Source organism: Eretmochelys imbricata, chromosome 1, assembly GCF_965152235.1.
Source record: "Eretmochelys imbricata isolate rEreImb1 chromosome 1, rEreImb1.hap1, whole genome shotgun sequence".
NCBI lineage: Eukaryota > Metazoa > Chordata > Testudines > Cheloniidae > Eretmochelys > Eretmochelys imbricata.
The window spans coordinates 312,709,361-312,721,555 of record NC_135572.1 but is presented as its reverse complement, the minus strand read 5'-3'; positions in this window follow the sequence as shown (position 1 = coordinate 312,721,555).

The following is a 12,195-nucleotide window of genomic DNA, read 5'->3' as shown; positions in this document are numbered from 1 at the left end:
TACACTACGAGTTTAGGTCGAATTTAGCAGCGTTATTAACCCTGCACCCATCCACATGACAGAGGCCTTTTTTTTTCGACTTAAAGGGCTCTTAAAATCGATTTCTTTACTCCACCCCCGATGAGGGGATTAGTGCTGAAATCGGCCTTGCCGGGTCAAATTTGGGGTACTGTGGATGCAATTTGATGGTATTGGCCTCCGGGAGCTATCCCAGAGTGCTCAGTTGTGACCATTCTGGACAGTGCTCTCAATTCAGATGCACTGGCCAGGGAGACAGGAAAAGGCCTGCGAACTTTTGAATCTCATTTCCTGTTTGGCCAGCATGGCAAGCTCACCTGCACAGGTCACCATGCAGAGCTCATCATCACAGGAGACCATGCAGTCCCAGAATTGGCGAAGAGCTCCAGCATGGACCAAACGGGAGGTACGGAATCTCATCACTGTATGGGGAGATGAATCTGTGCTGGCAGAACTCTGTTCGAAAAGACGAAATGCCAAAATCTTTGAAAAAATCTCCAGTGGCATGAAGGACAGAGGCTATAACAGGGACATGCAGCAGTGCTGTGTGAAAATTAAGGAGCTCAGGCAAGCCTACCAAAAAAACAGAGAGGCAAATGGCTGCTCCGGTTCACAGCCCCAGACATGCCACTTCTATGATGAGCTGCATGCCTGTCATAAATATAAAGGGAAGGGTAAATCCCTTTGAAATTCCTCCTGGCCAGGGGAAAGCTCCTCTCACCTGTAAAGGGTTAAGAAGCTAAAGGTAACCTTGCTGGCACCTGACCAAAATGACCAATGAGGAGACAAGATACTTTCAAAAGCTGGGAGGAGGGAGAGAAACAAAGGGTCTGTGTGTCTGTCGATATGCTGGTTTTCTGCCGGAGATGGACCAGGAATGGAGTCTTAGAACTTTTAGTAAGTAATCTAGCTAGGCATGTGTTAGATTATGATTTCTTTAAATGGCTGAGAAAAGAATTGTGCTGAATAGAATAACTATTTCTGTCTGTGTATCTTTTTTGTAACTTAAGGTTTTGCCTAGAGGGGTTCTCTATGTTTTTGAATCTAATTACCCTGTAAGATATCTACCATCCTGATTTTACAGGAGGGATTTCTTTATTTCTATTTACTTCTATTTTTATTAAAAGTCTTCTTGTAAGAAAACTGAATGCTTTTTCATTGTTCTCAGATCCAAGGGTTTGGGTCTGTGGTCACCTATGCAAATTGGTGAGGCTTTTTATCCAACATTTCCCAGGAAAGGGGGAGTGCAAGTGTTGGGAGGATTGTTCATTGTTCTTAAGATCCAAGGGTCTGGGTCTGTAGTCACCTAGGCAAATTGGTGAGGCTTTTTACCAAACCTTGTCCAGGAAGTGGGGTGCAAGGTTTTGGGAAGTATTTTGGGGGGAAAGACGCGTCCAAACAGCTCTTCCCCAGTAACCAGTATTAGTTTGGTGGTGGTAGCGGCCAATCCAAGGACGACGGGTGGAATATTTTGTACCTTGGGGAAGTTTTGACCTAAGCTGGTAAAGATAAGCTTAGGAGGTTTTTCTTGCTGGTCCCCACATCTGTACCCTAGAGTTCAGAGTGGGGGAGGAACCTTGACAATGCCATTCTAGGGGGTGCAGCCACCACTACCCCAACCCTGTGCTTTGACTCCGTCCAAGGAGTGGGAGGCAACATGGAAGTGGGTTTTGAGGGTGAGGAAGATGATGATGATGATGAGGTTGTAGATAGCTCACAGCAAGGGAGTGGAGAAACTAGTTTCCCCAACAGCCCGGATCTGTTTATCAACCTGGACCTGGAGCCAGTACCCCCCTGAACCCACCCAAGGCAGGCTCCTGGACCCTAAAGGCAGAGAAGGGACCTCTCGTGAGAATACCTTTTTAAATATTGTACATGGTTTAAAAGCAACCGTGTTTAATGATTAATTTGCCCTGGCATTCGCGGCCAGTACAGCTACTGGAAAAGTCTGTTAACGTGTCTGGGGATTGAGTGGAAATCCTCCAGGGACATCTCCATAAAGCTCTCCTGGATGTACTCCCAAAGCCTGTGCTATGTAATGTAAACAGCAAGGTTTACCGTGAAAGAGTGTACCCATTGTTCTATAAAATGTGTCTTTTAACTACCACTCTCCCTGTTTTCCCTCTCCACTAGCTGCACGTTTCTCCTTCCCAGAGGCTAGCGAAGATTAGAAGGGGAAAAAAACGCACTCGTGATGAAATGTTCTCTGACCTCATGCTGTCCTCCCACACTGACAGAGCACAGCAAAATACGTGGAGGCAGACAATCTCAGAGAGCAGGAAAACACAATATGACCACGAGGAGAGGTGGTGGGCTGAAAATGGTAGGTGGCGTCAGTTTGCTGAAAGAAGGCAGGAGTCAATGCTTAGGCTGCTGGAGGATCAAACTCATATGCTCCAGCATATGGCTGAGCTGCAGGAAAGGCAGCAGGAGCACAGAGCACCGCTACAGCCCCTGTGTAACCAACCGCCCTTCTCCCCAAGTTCCATAGCCTCCTCACCCAGACACCCAAGAACGCGGTAGAGGGGCCTCCGGCCACCCAGCCACTCCACCCCAGCGGATTGCCCAAGCAACAGAAGGCTGGCATTCAATAAGTTTTAAAGTGCTGTGTGTCCTTCTCCTTCCCTCCTCCACCACCCTACCTGGTGCTTCCCTTCTCCACCACCCCTCCTGGGCTACCTTGGCAGTTATCCCCCTATTTGTGTGATGAATAAATAAAGAATGCATGAATGTGAAGCAACAATGACTTTATTGCATCTGCAAGTGGTGATCGAAGAGGGGAGGGGAGAGTGCTTAGCTTACAGGAAAGTAGAGTGAACCAAGGGGCGGTGGGTTTCATCATGGAGAAACAAATAGAACTTTCACACCGTAGCCTGGCCATTCCTGAAACTGGTTTTCAAAGCTTCTCTGATGTGCACCACACCCTCCTGTGCTCCTCTAACTGCCCTGGTGTCTGGCTGGATGTAATCAGTGGCCGGGCGATTTGCCTCAACCTCCCACCCCGCCATAAACGTCTCGCCCTTACTCTCACAGATATTGTGGAGTGCACAGCAAGCAGTAATAACAATGGGAATATTGATTTCGCTGAGGTCTAACCGAGTCAGTAAACTGCACCAGCACGCTTTTAAACACCCAAATGCACATTCTACCACCATTCTACACTTGCTCAGCCTGTAGTTGAACAGCTCCTGACTACTGTCCAGGGTGCCTGTGTACGGCTTCATGATCCATGGCATTAAGGGGTAGGCTGGGTTCCCAAGGAGAACTATAGGCATTTCAACATCCCCAATGGTTATTTTCTGGTCTGGAAAGTAAGTCCCTTGCTGCAGCTGTTGAAACAAACCAGAATTCCTGAAGATGTGAGCGTCATGTACCTTTCCCAGCCATCCCACGTTGATGTTGGTGAAACTTCCCTTGTGATCCACCAGTGCTTGCAGCACCATTGAAAAGTACCCCTTTCGGTTTATGTACTCGCTGCTTTGGTGCTCTGGTGCCAAGATAGGGATATGGTTTCCGTCTATCGCCCCGCCACAGTTAGGGAATCCCATTGCAGCAAAGCCATCCACTATGACCTGCACATTTCCCAGAGTCACTATCCTTGATACCAGCAGATCTTTGATTACGTTGGCTACTTGCATCACAGCAGCCCCCACAGTAGATTTGCCCACTCCAAATTGATTCCCGACTGACTGGTAGCTGTGTGGCGTTGCAAGCTTCCACAGAGCTATCGCCACTTGCTTCTCAATTGTGAGGGCTGCTCTCATCTTGATATTCTGGTGCTTCAGGGCAGGGGAAAGCAAGTCACGAAGTTCCATGAAAGTGCCCTTACGCATACGAAAGTTTCGCAGCCACTGGGAATCGTCCCAGACCTGCAACACTATGCAGTCCCACCACTCTGTGCTTGTTTCCTGGGCCCAGAATCAGCTTTCCACGCCATGAACCTGCCCAATTGACACCATGATGTGCACATTGCAGGGGCCCGTACTTTGTGAGAAGTCTATGTCCATGTCCTCATCACTCTCGTCACCGCACTACAGTTGCCTCTTCGTCACCTGGTTTCGCTTTTCTTGCAGGTTATGGTTCTGCATATCCTGCTGGATAACACGCACGGTGTTTATAGTGCTTATAATTGCAGTGGTGATCTGAGTGGGCTCCATGTTCCCAGTGCTATGGCGTCTGCACTGAAAAAAGGCGCAAAACGATTGTCTGCTGTTGCTCTGATGGAGGGAGGGGAGACTGACAACATGGCTTACAGGGTTGGCTTATAGGGAATTAAAGTCAACAAAGGGGGTGGCTTTGCATCAAGGAGAAACAGAATGGCCCCCTCAAGGATAGAACTCAAAACCCTGGGTTTAGCAGGCTGTTGATTTCATGGAGGGAGGGAGGGAGGAAGGGAGGAGAAAATGAATAAAAAACAAATCTGGTCTATTTCTTGTTTTGATCCACTTCATCTATCTTTATACATCTTGCTGGCAGCAGACGGTGCAGTACGACTGCTGGCCATTGTCATCTCCTGGGTGCTCGGCAGAAGACAGTGCAGTATGACTGCTGGCCATCGTTGTCTCCTGGCTGCTTGCCATTCTCGTCTCCTAGAATTAGAAGAAAGTGCAGTAGGACTGCTGCCAGGACTGAATCGCCATGAGATGAAACTTAAAAGGGAAATGACCTGGCTGAGTCACACCCATGTTTGCCCAGGTGCCCCTGACCAACCTCACCGAGGTCGGCTAAAAGAGCACCCTGGAATACGGCAACGATGGCTACCAGTCATACTGCATTGTCTGCTGCCAAAAGGCATGAGCTGCTGCTGTGTAGCAATGCAGTACCACGTCTGCCAGCACCCAGGAGACGTACGGTGATGGTGAGCTGAGTGGGCTTCATGCTTGCCGTGGTATGGTGACTGCACGGGTAACCCAGGAAAAAAGGCGTGAAACGATTGTCTGCTGTTGCTTTCACGGAGGGAGGGAGGGAGGGAAGGGGGTGCCTGATGATATGTACCCAGAACCACTCGCAACAATGTTTTTGCCCCATCAGGCATTGGGATTTCTACCCAGAATTCAAATGGGCGGTGGAGACTGCAGGAACTGTAGGATAGTTACCCACAGTGCAATGCTCCGGAAGTTGATGGTTGCCTCGGTACCGTGGATGCACTCCGCTGACTAAATGCACTTAGAGCATTTGTGTGGGGACACACACAATTGACTGTATAAAAACGCTTTCTACAAAATTGTCTTCTATAAATTCGACCTAATTTCGTAGTGTAGACATTTCATAGGGTTGAAATGAACTATGGTATCTGGTGAGAATACAAGTTACTGCTTAAAGTTAAATGCCAAGAGAGAATAAATCACAAAGCGAAAATTACACTGATGCTATCAACTTCTGAGTGTGAGGCATATCTGTAGGGATGGGTAGGGTCAAAGGAATGTGTCCATTTCCAATAAGACCATTACCTTCATAAGAATCAATAAATCAAACAAACCAGCCAACACAAATGTAGATCCAAAGATGCAACATGACTGAGCAAAAGAACAACCAGCATGGTTTATATTGTTCATCAGATGGAACAATCTGTTGTTGAAAAACTATCTGAAGATATACAGAGAGATATATATAGATATAAAACCATGATGGAACTTTTCGAAAGATTGAAAGTTAAGTGTAGAATTGAACAAAATACTTTCTGAGCACTGTCAGCACTTCTCATTTTTAGAAGCTGAAGGTTTTTCGGCACTTGTGTTATATGCTTCCAGATTAATACCCAGCATGATTTCCTACTCCACCAAATAGGTATCAGAGCTGTAAAATACTCTCCACGCAGCAATGTCTGAGACTGAGATATAACAGTTAACTACAAATGTATAACTGCCCACTAGGAGACTGATTCTGATCTCAATGACACCTATTTTACACCTGTGTAATTCCAATGACATCGTCTGCACTATTCCTAATATATTCTGGTGTACTTGAGATTAGAATCAACCGCTGGCAATGCATTTCTTTTAAATTTATTTTCTACAGAAGCCAGCCGGTTTATTTTATTTCTAAAACAGTGTCTATCCATAAGCAACCCTCAGCATGTGCAGTAGCAGTACTAAAAAAAGTCGAACACTTTGGAGAGGGTTCATAAGAAGATCACTTAAGTAATTTAGGGTGGGATTCACAAAGGTGCCGAACTCACCCGTGAGTGAAATATTTTTGTGAATCCCACCTTCTAATGTCTTCTAATGTTGATGGCCAGTTTATATCCATTTGTTCTTGTGTCCACATTGGAGCTTAACTTAAAAAACTCCTCTCCCTCCCTGGTATTTATCCCTCTGACATATGTATAGAGAGCAATCATATCTCCCTTCAGCCTTCTTTTGGTGAGGCTAAACAAGCCAAGCTCTTTGAGTCTCCTCTCATAAGGTAAGTTTTCCATTCCTTGGCTCATCCTAGTAGCCATTTGCTGCACCTGTTCCAGTTTGAATTTATCTTTTTTAAAGACGGGAGACCAGAATTGCACACAGTATTCCAGATGAGGTCTTACCAGTGCTTTGTGTAATGGTACTAACACTTTCCTTTCTCTGTTGGAAATACCTCGCCTGATGCATTTTAGGACTGCATTAGCCTTTTTCACAGCTGCGGCTCATAGTTATCCTTTGACCAACCAATACAGACAGGTCTTTTTTCTCCTCTGCTTCTTCCAAGCTTATAGCTTGCCCCCAGCTTATAGCAAAAATTCTTCTTGTTAGTCCCTAAATGCATGACCTTTCACTTTACACTATTAAATTTCATCCCATTTCTATTACTCCAGTTTACCAGGTCGTCTAGATCATCTTGTAGGATATTCTGATCCTCCTCCATACTGGCAATATCTTCCAACTTTGTGTCATCCACAAATTTTATTAGCGGACTCCTACTTTTTGTGCCAATGCCAGTAATAAAAATGTTAAATAAGATTGGTCCCAAGACTGATCCCTGAGGAACTCCACTAGTAACCACCCTTCAGCCTGACAGTTCACCTTTTGGTATGACCCGTTGCAGTCTCCCCTTTAACCAGTTCTTTATCCACCTCTCAATTCTCATATTAACACCCATCTTCTCCAATTTAACTAATAATTTCCCATGTGGAACTGTATCAAATGCCTTACTGAAATTCAGGTAGATTAGGCCTACTGCACTTCCTTTGTCTAAAAAATCAGTTATCTTCTCAAAGTAGGAGATCAGGTTGGACTGGCATGATCTACCTTTTGTAAAACCATGTTGTATTTTACCCCAATTACCTTTATGTTCTTAACTACTTTCCCTTTTAAAATTTGTTCCAATACCTTGCCTACAATTGAGGTCAAACTAACAGGCCTATAGTTTCCCAGATCACTTTTCCCCTTTCTTAAAAATAGGTACTATATTAGCAATTCTCCAGTCATAAGGTATGATCCTCGAATTTACAGATTCTTTAAAAAATCCTTACTATTCAGCTTACAATTCTATGTGCCAGTTATTCTAATATTCTTGGACAGAGATTATCTGGGCCCTCTGATTTAGTCCCATTAAGCTGTTGGCATTTGACTTCCACCTCAGATGTGGTAATTCCTACCTCCATGTCCTCGTTCCAATTAGCCACCCTGCTACTAGCTCTAAGCTCTCATTATCCTTATTAAAACAAAGGCAAAGTATGTGTTTAGCTGTTGGGCCATGCCTTGATTATCTTTAATCTCCACCCCACCCTCAGTGGTCCCACTTCTTTTCTTGTTTTCTTTTTTATATAGCTATAAAACCTTTTTCTTTTGGTTTTAATTCCTTTTGCAAGGTCCAACTCTGCTTCGCTTTTGGCAGTTCTCATTTTATCCTTACATTTTCTGACCTCCAAGAGGTAGCTTTCCTTGCTGATCCATCCCATCTTCCATTCCTTGTAGGCTTTCTGATTTCTCTTAATCACCTGTTTGAGATGCTTGTTCATCCAGGTAGGTTTGCAACCTTTCCCTACACATTTTTTTCCCTTGCTTGGGATACAGGCTTCAGATAGTTTCTGCAACTTTGACTTAAAGAATTCCAAACCTCCTCCACATTCAGAGGAGTTCTTTGGTCCAGTCCACTTCCCTAACTAACTCCCTTAATTTTTTAAAGTTAGCCCCTTTGAAAGCAAGAACCCTAGTTGTAGATCTATTTTTGTTTATGCTTTCATTATGTTTAAACTGAATTAGCTCATGATCACTCGAACCAAGGTTGTCCCCTACAGCCAATTCTTCTATGAGGTCCTCACTACTCACCAAAACCAAATCTAAAATGGCATCAACCTCTTGTTGGTTCAGTGACTATTTGGTGAAGAATTCTGTCAGCTTTCACATCCAGGAAAATCTGAGCCCTACTGTTATTAGTAGCACTTGTCCTCCAATCTATATCTGGGAAGTTAAAGTCTCCCATAATCACACAATTCCCAGTAGTATTTATTTCATTAAAAATATTAAAGAGGTCTCTATCCATATCCAAATTGGATCCTGGAGGTCTGTAGCATGCCCTAAGCACTAGCCCAAGGGAATCTCTAGTAGCTTCCTTCCCCAAAGTGATTTTGTCCCAAACAGACTCTGTCTTATCCATTCCATCACTTCTAATTTCTTTACTGTCTACCTCATCATTAATATATAATGCTACTCAACCACCTTTGCCTTTATTTCTGTCTTTCCTGAACAGCACAAACCCTTCAATGCCTGTACTCCAGTCAGTCACGACTACTATTTCACCATGTTTCTTTTATCCCTATAATATCTGGTTTCACTTCCTGCACCAGTAGTTCTAGTTCCTCTATTTTGTTACCCACACTCCTTGCATTGGTGTGCAAACATCTTAATTGTTGTCGCTTGACTTCGCCCACATTATTTGCCTATCCTTCTTCAGATGCAAACACACATTTCACCAAGTCAATCCATAGCTTTATATCTTCACCAAACTTTTCTACAAGTCATCAATCTCTATCTCCTTTTATGACCATCCATATAGTTTCAGACCATCTGTGTATAACAAATGGTTAACTGGCAGTTGCTCCTAGCTGATATAACAACAATTTATCTCATGGAGCATCCATGGCAGCACCAGCATTGCTGCCATGAACAACATTAGAGATAAATAATCCCCTTGAAAGATTCCTCTTTTAATTTGGACTTTCCAGGATGAGTTGAGTGTTCCAGTTATCTTGCTGCAGAAAGGAAATCATCTTTGTCCATTTTCAGAGTCTCACTTATCCACGAATGAGGGATGCTGTCATATGCTTTTTGGTAGTCTATCCACCCCACCTCTACATTTTTTCGTTTTGCCTCTTCTGTGATCCTTCTGTTCAGTCTGAGGTCATCTTTTGTACCTTTCATATTTACTGTGCAGCCTTTTTGCTCAGGAGGCAGCATTCCATAGAGAGCTAGAACTATTCAAATCTTCTTGGACAGAATAGCCATTACAAGTTTCCACATAGTTGGTAAACATGTGATCAGTCTATAATCCATAGGATCACTGTGGCCTTCTTTCATATATATATATATATATATATATATATATTTCTTCCCATCACCATCCATCTTGGACATCTGTTCTTCAAACATTTGTTAAGTTGTTCAGGTAAACAATCATGGAGAGTTGGAAGGCATTTCAGCCAGAATCCATCCACCCCATCTGGTTCAGGTGCTTTCCAGTTTTTAATTCCTCTCAATATCTCATCTATTTCTTTCGTCGATATTTCTGTGTTCCTTTATCATGTATTTTCTACATTTTTGGATTATGTTGTACAGTCTTTGACCAGAGTTCCTTCCAGTAGCCCTGAAACTCTCATTATTGATTGTCTCTCTACATTTTCCTATTCTGCTTTTAATGTTGATCTGATCAAAGAATCTCTGTGGTCTCTCATGGAGTGTCTGTTCTCTTGACATTGACAGCTTTCGTGCTCAATATTTTTCAAGTCTGTGACTCAGTATGGTCAGTTTTTGTTTATGTTGTTCCTTCACAACTCTCACATCCCTTTCATTCATATTTCATCTCCAGTGCTGTTTGCTTCTGTTTTATTTTTAAATGTTTTTTTTCCCCAGTTCATCCAATAGGCTGATATTGTGATGTGACAGCTTAATCTTCTTGTTTAACCTTCATTTCCATGGAGGTTTTTAAATATAGCAAGTTTTCTGTTGGTTCACATCCTCTGCTGGCTTGATGATCAACTGATGAGCTGCTACAGTGGGGGAGGTTTAGGTGGGATATTAGGAAAAACTTTTTCACTAGGAGGGTGGTGAAACACTGGAATGCGTTACCTAGGGAGGTGGTAGAATCTCCTTCCTTAGAAGTTTTTAAGGTCAGGCTTGACAATGCCCTGGCTGGGATGATTTAATTGGGGATTGGTCCTGCTTTGAGCAGGGGGTTGGACTAGATGACCTCCTGAGGTCCCTTCCAACCCTGATATTCTATGATTCTATGATACAGTTGCTGTAGCATGAATTATATAATGCAACAGGCTAATCCCCATTGGTCTTATAGCTTCCTTCAACACTTCATTCAGTGCTTGCACTATATCATCAAGCCTTTGCTGGTTTACAAAGTGAATACTTGGTATTGATAGTATTCAGATTGAGGTCAAAGTGACAAAATAAGCTGTATTTCACTGATGACCATCAGCATCACCTCGACTGGAACACACAATTATTCTGGTAAGCAGAAAGGTTTTTGTTTTTGATGGAGAAATCTCTCCAAGGAAAAATGTACATTTTCTAGGCACTCTCACAAGCAGGCCAAAACGTAGGGATATTTTTGTGAGGTTTGCTGCAGAGTTCTCTCTTTTTTTTTTAATAGCTAGAAATACCATGTCTTGCATCAGGTCCAAAGTAATGAATACAGACAGGGAAGTTCCCATTTCCACTGAAGATAGTGGCAAAAGTCCCATTGACTTCAATGGGAGGAGGATATGTTGCATAAAGGGAATCTGTATTTTATACGTATCTCTAGCCAAGTGATTAGTCTGTGTTGTTCAAGGTCAGAGTAATAATCAATTAAATCCTTGCAGTAGTCACTTAAGACTTATTTAACTACAAGCATCTCCAGGGGAAGCTATTCTTGTATTAAAACATTTGTGGCATAACCATATTCATTTCATTTAGCTGAAGAGTAGGTGGCCTGCCAATTGCTGGGTTTGAAATCAATACATAGGCATTTGCTGTGGTGATTTAGCTGTCTAGAACATAATGTGCATCTACAGCACCTCACTTGCCATCTCTTTTATAATTACAGGTTGAGTGCATTTACTGTAGCTTCTTGCAGTTAGCTCCAACTTTCTTATGCTCACTCTGTTCATGTACAATAGTGGTGGAAGTGTCCAGTGTTTGACCTTGTTCTCCTTGTTTTTCTTAAAGAATGTTCTTTTTCAACATGTAATTTTAAAAAAGAGCGTTCATGTGACTTTACAGCAACAGTTTATCCCTGCAAGTGGGGGAAGATCACACCCAGCACAAACAATGGTGTTATTTTTTGGCTTCTACCAGATATAAAGTGTGTGGTCCAATGTGCCAGAACTGCAGCAGTGTCCTGAACTGTTCAGCTATCTCTGAAAAAAACCGTGTATGCCTAAGTATACTCGTTAGGTGGGTGGGAAAGGGGTTTTCATTTAGTCATAAATCAACATTCCTGTTGGGATTTCTTTCAAACTCAGTTTTATTAAAGAACACATTGGGTGGGAGGGAAGATAGAAATGTAACAACCTCTTTCTACATGCAACAGTAAAATATTTGTTTTTACAATAAATCAGATGCAAAGGACTGTGTTAAACAACTCATGTGAGGAGGTTGGTTAAAGCCCTTTATATATTAAAGGACAAATATAGAATGAGACAAATCTAAGGTTAGTTATGCTTTTTAAATAAGAATAGCTTCCGCATGTAAAACATGGTTTTGAAATGATTTCCCTAGCAGAGCTAAACTGACAGTTCATAAATATAAATCTATCTAAAGTACTTATTTGTAATTTCAATAATCTTTAATGTCTTTATCCTCACAACACACTTGTGAGCAAGGGAAGTACTATTATCTCCATTCTACAGATGGGAAGCGAGGCACAGAAGACCTAAGTGGAAGCCCTCAGCGGATATAAATGGCCACAGATCAGCTGAAGTCAACGGGGCAGAGGATCCATCCCTTTAAGCTACGTCTACACTATGAGCTGGGGGCACAACACCCC